The 9568-nt window shown below is 48.9% G+C and overlaps 1 long non-coding RNA gene across 1 annotated transcript; it reads right to left on the bottom strand.

The window, feature by feature from the left end:
* Positions 1-3618: 3618 nt before the first annotated feature.
* Positions 3619-8323, bottom strand: LOC308550843. Its single transcript, XR_013997975.1, has 4 exons — positions 8149-8323; positions 7441-7521; positions 6742-6846; positions 3619-3940 (listed from the first exon to the last, which is right to left on the bottom strand). It is a non-coding gene; the product is annotated as an uncharacterized lncRNA (long non-coding RNA).
* Positions 8324-9568: the final 1245 nt, after the last annotated feature.

Below are 9568 nucleotides of genomic sequence, written 5' to 3'. Positions count from 1 at the left end.
GGTTGTCCTGGGGAACATGCACGCTTGAGCAGGATTCTCTCCCTGGAGAACCACCCCTGCCAAGTGCCACGGGCAAGACTGTTACTTCCTATCGTCCTCACCTCCCGAACCCTGGACAGTCAGTCCCCTCTGGCGGACAGCACATTCCCGGGTGACTGGCCTCAATTCTGTCCACCTCTCCCTGGACACTAGGCTCCTGGTGCGTATGTTTTTGTTTGTAGTCCATGCTTTACAGAAAACTGTCCAGGTACACTCAGGAGGCCCCGGAACACAGTGGGACCGGAAAGGAGTGTGTGTGATTGCATGTGGGGGGCTACGTTCGGGGCCCTGGGAAGATGGCAGCTCCCACGGGCTCGAAGCAAGGCCACTCTCACAGGCCAGGCTGGGTGTCGCCGGAACCGGAATGACCCTGCCTTTTGCCGTCTCACTGGGGTCGCCGCCCTCCTTTCCCCTCACCAGGCCCCTGGGGACCCCAACACACTGTCCCTGGCCATCTGGAGGGTCAGGTACCGTCAGGACAGTGGGGGAAGTCCTGCCGGGAGCCGGGGTAGGGCCGCACGATGGAGACCCCAGAATCTCCCGGGCACCAGTCTCGGTGGTGGCTTCTCCCTGGGGGGAGGTCGTAGGTCCCGAGTCTAGGGAACGGGAACTATGGCCGGGTGAGGGACCGCGCAGGGGGCGGATGGCCGAGACCCAGCGGCAGGGCATTGTCACAAAGCGTCCGCCCCCGCACTGAACGCCCCCCCCCGCCCCCACGACGCGGACCTCCTCCCGCCAACCGGAAGCACCGCCTTTCTTCCCACAGGTTCAGGCGAACCCCACCAATAAGTCAGCTTGGCTAGTGACGAGACCCGCCCACAGACCGCCAGAGGAAGCGCAGCGCCTGGGTCCTGATGGACAGTTCTTCTGCCCAATCAGAGCTAGCCGGCCGCCTTCCCGCCTCTCTTGGCTTAGGGTTTGAGAGCTCCTTTCTCGGTGGTGGGTGGGGCTGAGCTGTCTGTGGGTTGGGGGCCAAGTAGGTGTCAACGTGGGGAAAGCAGGGACTTCCCAAGCGGAGCCGCGAGAATCGTCTTGTTTGTACACTGTACAAAAGCCCTGCTTGCGTGCTTTTGGTGCGAGCTTGTATTCTGAGGTAATTAACTTTACAGGAAGTTCCATAGAAACGTCCAAGACGCCTGTGCCCCTCCCGCAGTTGCCCAGGGTCAGCATCTTGCACACTTAGTACGATCGCACACCAGGAAACCACACTGATGCCAACCGAGAGCTGCTCCGAGTTCCATCCGTGTGTGTGTACGCACGTGCTCACACGCATAGCTCTGTGCACTTTCACCGCGCGTGTAGATTCAAGTGACCGCCACTGCCGTCAACTTCCAGCCTGTTCCCTCACAAGCATCCCTCCGGTTGACCATTCATAGCCACAGCCTCTGCCCGCCTCCTGCCAACCCATGGCAACCAGTATTCTTTTCTTATCCCTACAATTTTGTCATTTGAAAACTGTAACATAAATGGAAATATGCAGTATTTATCCAGGGGTGAGCTTTTTTCCACTCACTAATGCCCTTGAGTTCCATCCAAGCTGTTGCATGTATTGATAGTTTTTCCTTTGTATTGCTGGCTATAGTCCTTGGTGTGGATCAACCAGTGTTCGTTCAAGCGTTTACTCACTGAGGAACGCGCTGCTTGTTCCCAGTCTCAGGCTTCTTCAAATAACCTGCTATGAACATTGGAGCACAGGTTTTGCTGTGATTACAAGTTTCCATTTCTTGGGGATAAGTGCCCAAGGATGCAATGGCTGGGTCCTTTGGAGATGAATGTTTAACTTTAAAAGAAACAGATGAGCCAGACCGGGTGTGGCTCAGCTGTTGAGGGTCGACCCAGGATCCAGGCGATCGGGGTTCCATTCCCCGTCAGGGCACATGCCCGGGTGGCAGGCTGGATCCCTAGTCGGGGGCGTGCAGGAGGCAGCCGATCAATGACCCTCTCATCACTGATGTTTCTATCTCCCTACCCTCTCCTTTCCTCTCTATGAAATCAATAAAGATATATTTTTAAAAAATAATAGAGAAAAGAAACAGCTGAGTTGCAATCCACAGCGCTTGTACCATTTACATCACCACCCTGCATACTTTTAAAGCACATAATTATAAAAGGTGTTACAAAACATTATTTTCAGTAAGACTGTTAACAATTTTGTTTCTCATCTAACTACATTTTTCTGTGCAATCACCAACAGTTGCTCAGTTTTAAAAAACATACACCTTATACGTTTTAATTGTGATTTTCTTTTAGTTAGTAATATATCTTTGAGATCCTTCCATGTCAGTACACAAATGTCTAGCTCACTTATTTTCTGGCAGCTTGGTATTTGATAAAATACATGTATTTTAATTTACATAATGAATCCCCAATTGATGTCCTGAAGCATTTTCTCTCTCCTCCCTTCCTTCCTTCCTTCCTTCCTTCCTTCCTTCCTTCCTTCCTTCCTTCCTTCCTTCCTTCCTTCCTTCCTTCCCTCCCTCCCTCCCTCCCTCCCTCCCTCCCTCCCTCCCTCCCTCCCCCCTCTCTCTTTCTCAATGGCTTTTGGGAGGAACTCTATTTTTTTAAACCTCACCCGAGGATATTTTTTCCATTGCTTTTCAGAGAGTGGGGGGTGGGGGAGAAACATTGATGTGAAAGAGACACATTGATGGGTTGCCTCCCAGAGGTGCCCTGACGCGGGCAGGGGATGGAGCCTGCAACGGAGGCACGTGCCCTTGGCCAGAATCCAACCCGTGACCCTCTAGTCTGAGGGCCTATGCTCTGAGGGCCACTGAGCCAAACCAGCTAGGTCTAAGTCGAGTCTTTTAAGGCAAAATGCAACATTAATAGAGAAAGACAAAGTTAGAACTATAAGGCAGCTTGTCCACCGGCAAATATATCCTGTTTTTTGTCCCCATGCAACCAGCAAAATATCTGAAGAGCTGCTTGTTAGGTAAATACCTCAAACTGTTGATCAAACTGATAACATCATGAATTGAAGAAATTCTATAAGAACATACTAAAACATAATTTATATGATAAACAGTGAAATGTAAGGAAGAAATAGGTGGTCACTCCATAATTAGAAGATGGTTTGGAACCTCTTTTGTTAACAGTGTAAAATTTGAAGAAATGTCGCTCCATGAAAAATAGAGAATATCGACTGTAGACTGGAAAGCATTGAGTTTGCACAGCCTGGTGAGTAAAGGGTGTTTGACACAGGGGCAGAACAGTGAATCGCAATCCACTGAAACCACAGCCAGCCTAATTCACACAGCTCTCTGCATGGATACTTTACCACTGCTTTGCTTTCTTTGTTTTGTTTTGTGTCATTACTCTGGAAGATAATTCAATTAGCATTGCATATTTTCCCACAGATTTTGAATTTTATGAATATGAAAATCATGAACTTGGCCCAATTTTATTCTAACCAGGTTTTCTATGTCCTAATTCAGGACTAACTTCCCCAGGATATACGCAGAGATTTAGTAGCAAGAGCTACAGTGTGCGCATTAAAATATGGAGAGTTTCAGCACAGTTGGAGTTATGGTAATTACTGGGTTTGTTTACACAGACATAGATGAAAAGCATAACCTTTTAGTTCCTGTCTTTTTCTTTTTAATTTGGAAAAACTGTGTGCTACCAACAGTAAAAGCATACAACAGTTGTTCAATGTCCCAGAGAAAATCTGGTACCAAGATTGAGAAATAAAGAGATGAAAACTGTCTGATAAAAAAAAAAAGGGAAAGATGGTTTGGGCTGGAGCAGAGACAGCGCAGCCCACGTGATGAGGGCAGAACCATAGACTCAGGCTCGGGAGAAGCACTGCTAGTTTCTTCATATGTGCTGGTGTGCGCGGAGAATGTCCCAAGGCAGGAATCTCCAGGAAGGTGAACCAAATCAGCAGCTTCTGAAATGGAAACTTTCCAAAGATGGTGAGAGTCACGATAAAAGCCATCGTCCCCTTTGTAGTAAAATTTTTGAGCACATTGTTATTTTCTGTCAACGTTTACAATCAAAGGAAACTGATGGTTATAATGATATACTGTTCTCTGAAATGAAAGGACCACGGTGCACAGGGCTTTAGAAATCATCCAGTCTTCCCCTGGTGCCCATGGAAGCTGAGGGCTAGAGAGAAGCAGCACTGCAGCCCCCAGCCTGGGAGGCCAGGCTCCGAGCTTCCTCACTCAGGGAGGTGATGAGCCCTCATCACATCATTGTGTCTCACTGGTTTTCAGTCTGATATTTCACATGAGCTTTCTTTTGCTCAAAGAAAAAAACTTGAATTTATAAATGACACCTATTTGTTTTTACTTTATCTGTAACTTTTTCTAAGTAAATGAAGCATGTAACGTTATTCTACGGTGTGTTTCTGCGTGACAATTTTGTAAAGATTTGTTATGAATTTTTATTTAAAAATACAAATTCTATTTTTTAAGAAGAAGTTAAACATTTTATTTTATTTTTAAATATGTCTTTACTGACTTTAGAGAGAGGAAGGGAGAGGGGGAGAGAGAGACAGAAACATCAATGATGAGAGTCATTGGGGATGGAGCCCGAAGCCCTGGCATGTTCCCTGACCGAGAATCGAACCTCAATCTCCTGGATCCTAGGTCGATGCTCAACCGCTGAGCCACGCCCGGCCGGACAGAAGTTAAACATTTTTAAAATATATGTTTTTATTGATTTCAGAGAGAGGAGGGGAGAGGGAGAGAGAAACATCAATGATGAGAGTGTCATTGATTGGCTGCCTCCTGCATGCCCCCTATTGGGGATGGAGCCCGAAACCCGGGCATGTGCCCTGCCTGGGGAATCTAACCGTGACTTTCTGGTTCTTAGGTTGATGCTCAACCACTGGGCCACGCTGGCCAGGCAAAAAGAAGTTAAACATTTTTATATGATCAAATGTATTAAACCCTCATTTGTTGATTTCTAGGTTGTTTATCTTAGACAGAGGCCTCTTCCCATGTGTGACGAGTGAGGAGACATGCAGCGGAATTTTCTGAGTCCTGCTTGCCAATCGCTCATTGACCCAGGCTGCCAGGTGGGCCTACTGGCTCATCACTGTGGCCTGGGATGTTGGTCACATGACCCAGTGCTGTCTGGATTGGGGGCAGTGTCTCTCAGACACCCAGCCACTGCCCTCCAGTGATGGCAGTCCAGTTTGGGAGAAAGACAAGGAAATATGCAATAAGTGTTTAGTTACATGTCTAAATTCACAGGGGGCCCGGATGTAAGGGAGGGAAGTCCCTGGGGACATATCAAATTAAAAACAGAGGAGTGAGTGGGGGGCTGGGGCCCAGCCAGGTGCTGCCAGGCTGGGTTTCCAAGTCACTCGGAGTTAATGGACTTCTGAAGGTGAGAGAGCAGAACTGAGATCTCACCTAAAACCAGTGCTCTTAAAGGAATACCTCCAGGGTGAAAAGGAAAGACAGAGTTATGAAAAGAAGCAAGTCCAGCCTGGCCACCGTGGCTCAGTGGTTGAGCATCAACCTAGGATCCAGGAGATCATGGTTCGATTCCCGGTCAGGGCACAAGCTCGGGTTGCGGGCCTGATCCCCAGTCAGGAGGTGCAGAAGACAGCCAATCAATGACTCTCTCATCATTGACGTTTCTATCTCTCTCTCTCTCTTCCTGTCCCTTCCCCTCTCTGAAGTCAATAAAGATGTATTAAAAAAGAAAAAAAAAAAAAAAGAAAAAAGAAAAGAAGCAAGTCCATCTCAGCCTGGCTCTGAGTGAGCAGGGCCAAGAATTTGACCACCCACAACATCAATGAGCACGGCCTGCCTTTACTGGCTACAGAGGGGCTTCGGTGAGCCCCTGGTTGAGAGGAACTACCCCTGTCCTGGTAGTACTGCTGGGCTTCTGGCAGAGCAAACCCGCCCTCTCTGAAGTGGACACTTCACACAGGATTCCCACCCAGGACTCCCAGAGGCCCCGCTGAAGATGGGTCGGCAATCTAAAATTGAAGACACTGCCCACCTTCATGGAAAATTAGCAGGTTCGTCAAGGACAGGACTGACCCTGGCCTGGCCGGGTACTTCAGCTAGTTGGAGCATTGCCCCAGTGCACCAGGGGCGCAGGTTCGATCCCTGGTTAGGGCATGTGTGGGAGTCAACCAGTGAATGCATGGAAAGGGTGGAGCAACAAATTGATGTTTCTCTCCCCCTCCCTCTCTCTCTCTAAAATCAATCAATAAATAAAAATTTTTAAATAAGTTTTAAAAAATAAAAAAGAGGAGTAGCCCTGTCAGCGTTCCCAGAGCATAACTGTCAGAGGCCAGATAACGTACTTTTCAGTAATGGCTGGGAGTGTTTGCTATGTGCCTGGACTCATGCATCCCATCCCCTTGGCAGCCTTGGGAGGTGGGTAGCAGTGTTATTCCTAGTCTCCAGAGGTGGAAATGAGGAAAACAGGACAAATAAGGGTTGAGTGGTTTGTCCTGAATCACTAGCTAGCAAGTGGCCAAGGCAGGGTGTGGATCAAGGACACTGGGCTCCAAGCCTGACCCCCTTTTGCGGGCTATGCTCTGCAGCCTGGCTTGCTCCCTTCCTCACAGATTCCCGGCTCATGCGTGTGGCACATCAGTATGTCCCAAAGGTGTCAGGGGTGATGCCCAGGTGAGTATCCCCCAGGCCTTGGGCCAGCACTTTAGGAAGTGAGCGTGAGAAAGAGAATCACCTTTTAAGAAGGGGGCACTTAAGAAACACAGATTGATATTACCTTCGAATTCTCATGAGACCAGAAAGCAGTTCTCATGGATATTTAGAAATTGTTTTCAGTATTGTCATATAAGGCTACTCCAACTCCCAGAATCTTCAATGGCTTCTGACACACGATGAAATAAAGATACAAAAGAAGGAATCAAAAAGATAATACTTTTCAAAACATAGGCCGACTTGAAAAAACACACAAAAACCTTAGAAGTACAAACACATAATCACTGAAATAAAAATCTCAACAAATGGATTAAGCCACAAAGAGATGCCACCAAAGAACTAGTGACCTGAAGATGGTGCCTTGGGAATTACCTCTTGCCTTGTTCCCTCTCTTAGCTGATGATGCTGCTTCCCCTGAAAAATTACAGCAGCCCCTCCTCAGAGATCTGGGCTCTGGGTCTTCAACGTCCCTCATCCTGGCTTCTAGGCTTCTGATGACACCTCCTCCCTTCTCCCCCTTTCTCTAGGGGTGGCAGATTCTTCCTGTATTATCTGTTACTTTGGTATCCCTTTTTGCACCTTCAGTTGTCCGACCCCTGAGTAACCAACCCTTTTATTCAAGCTTCGGTTCCTTTTCTCTCTGCTCAAGTCACACTATGACAAGCAGAGAACCTCAATGACAGCCTTAAATATTCCCATACTTCTGTATCTGCAGGGCTGACAGTGCTGAAAATCAAATACAGTGTTTAGCTGTGTGGCTTACAGAATCCCAATGTCACTTGAATTCGCAGCGTCTCCATATTTCTCATGTGAAAGGTAGAGCAGCGGTTGGAGGAGAGGGATCCTAAAACGTGGAATTGGGACATCTGGTTGGCCTCAATTGAAGCTGGCCATCACGAAGCCCCCAGTCCCTCTGAGCCTCCCCTTCTGGTGAAAGTAGGCTGCTTTCCTGTGTCTTGGGACTGGTGTTTCATTGCTGGAGGACTGTGTCATTACTTCACTTGAGCAGGTGCCTTGCAATAGGACACTCATTGTCCTTGAAATCCTCTGCAACCACAGCCTGTTGCCATGAGACCCAAAACTAGGGTCCAATTACAGCATGCTCCAGTGGAACAGGCATAGAGTAAGGGCAGGATCTTTTTCATCTCTGCCGCTGCACCCCCTGGTGTACTCACATGCTGTACCCGGAGAACTCAGCTGCCAGACTCCATCTGCTCTGGATCTCTGAATCTCTGCATCATTTTCCTTTCCCTTTAGGAGTCTAGGAGGGCCTGGGATGCACACCCCTCCACCACTCTTACCTTCACCACTGCCCACTATGTTCTCCTCCACACCATCACACATCCGCCACCACCCTTACCTGGACCTCCATCCACTACTACCTTCCCCTCCCTTGTACGCTTACCCCTACGCACCGCCATCACACCTCCAACCCCATTTCACCCTAGCGTCCTCTTTCCTCTGGCCATACCTCTGTCCTCCACCGCCGGTCAGCCTGCTGTTAGAAGCAGCGCCCTTGTCCATCTCTTTCCTGGGGACCAGGGTGGCTGCCTAGCCCTCTTCTCAGGAATGCCCGGACTCGCACAACCAGTCCCCCTCCACCCTCAGGCTGGTGGGTAGTTTGCTCGTTTGGTGTTGCCCTCCACACCCAGCTTATCGCCGGCAGCGTTGATTGGCTGAGGCCCAATGAGTGACGGAACAAAACCCAATGACGCGGCCTGGACCGCAGCCCACAAGCTGATTGGCGTGCTCGGAGGCAAGCGCGGGCGGGGCGCCGTCCCCGCGAAGCAGTGTCAAATGGTGGGTAGAGGGCGCACCACTAAAGCACAGGCAGCTCGGAGGGGAGTGCGAGCAGTTAGGGCTGCAGGGGAGGGCTGGGCTGGCCACGGAGGAGAAAGATGAGCCTGATTCTCCGCTGGGCCCTTGGACAATCCCAGTGAGACCAGGAAGGGGCTGGGGCGGGCTGAGGGCCGAGACAGCAGCTGGAGAAGAGAAACTGGCCAGGAAGGCAGGGCGGCTCTTAATGGGGATATTTCCAAAATCCTGACCACAGCCCTATGAGATAGATACTATTGCCATCATGAGCACCAGCATCCTCTTTTACAGATAAACAAAGTGGGTTACTTAGTCACTGCCCCAGCACCCAAACAAGTAGCCGAACTGGGGATGAAAGCCAAGCACCGGGCCACCCTCCCTGCATACTGCTCTTCCATGGAAGGAAATTATAGCGGAAAGTAAGCATTCTGGATTCAGAGGCAAGGGTGCGAGGGTCCATGGCTCCAGAACAATTAAGGAACATTCAGTGCCTATACCAGTTTAGTGTGTGCCTGCCCCCTCCCCCAGCTACTTTACTCAGGGGCTACATCTGGGCCAAGCTGGAGATAAGGGCACTCCTTTTCTGAGTGGTCATGGCTCCTCTCAGTGCCTATTACTGAGAGGAGCCATGGTAGATAGGTCAGATAGGTCCTACTGCCCTCTCCCAGCATCTATGGGGGCCTGAATTCAGGCTTTCAGAATGGCACTTTAATCATGGACCTTATCTACACTATTTCTGTTGTAGATATTACCAGATGGGGCTATTTTATACCTGAATTCAAGCAAATGTGCTGCTAGTGCATGGCCACACATTCTGGTTTGTCTGTGTTCTTGTCACAGCATTGTCTCATTCACTCCTCACAAATCTGTTTAAATGCACACACACAGAGATACTCAAAAGGGTAAACATTTACTATATGACCCAGCAATTCCACTGTGAGGTTTGTACACACCTGAGAAGTGAAAATATATGGGGTGCCCCCCCAAAAATGTATACATACTATATATAACAGATGATAGCTCAATTTTGAAAATGAAATGTATTTTAATAAACACTGCCTTTATAATTATTCAAA

This window comes from Miniopterus schreibersii (genome assembly GCF_964146895.1).
Source record: "Miniopterus schreibersii genome assembly, chromosome: X".
In the NCBI taxonomy this organism is placed as follows: Eukaryota; Metazoa; Chordata; class Mammalia; order Chiroptera; family Miniopteridae; genus Miniopterus; species Miniopterus schreibersii.
The sequence above is the reverse complement of the archived record's forward strand: the minus strand, read 5'-3'. Positions and strand labels throughout refer to the sequence as shown.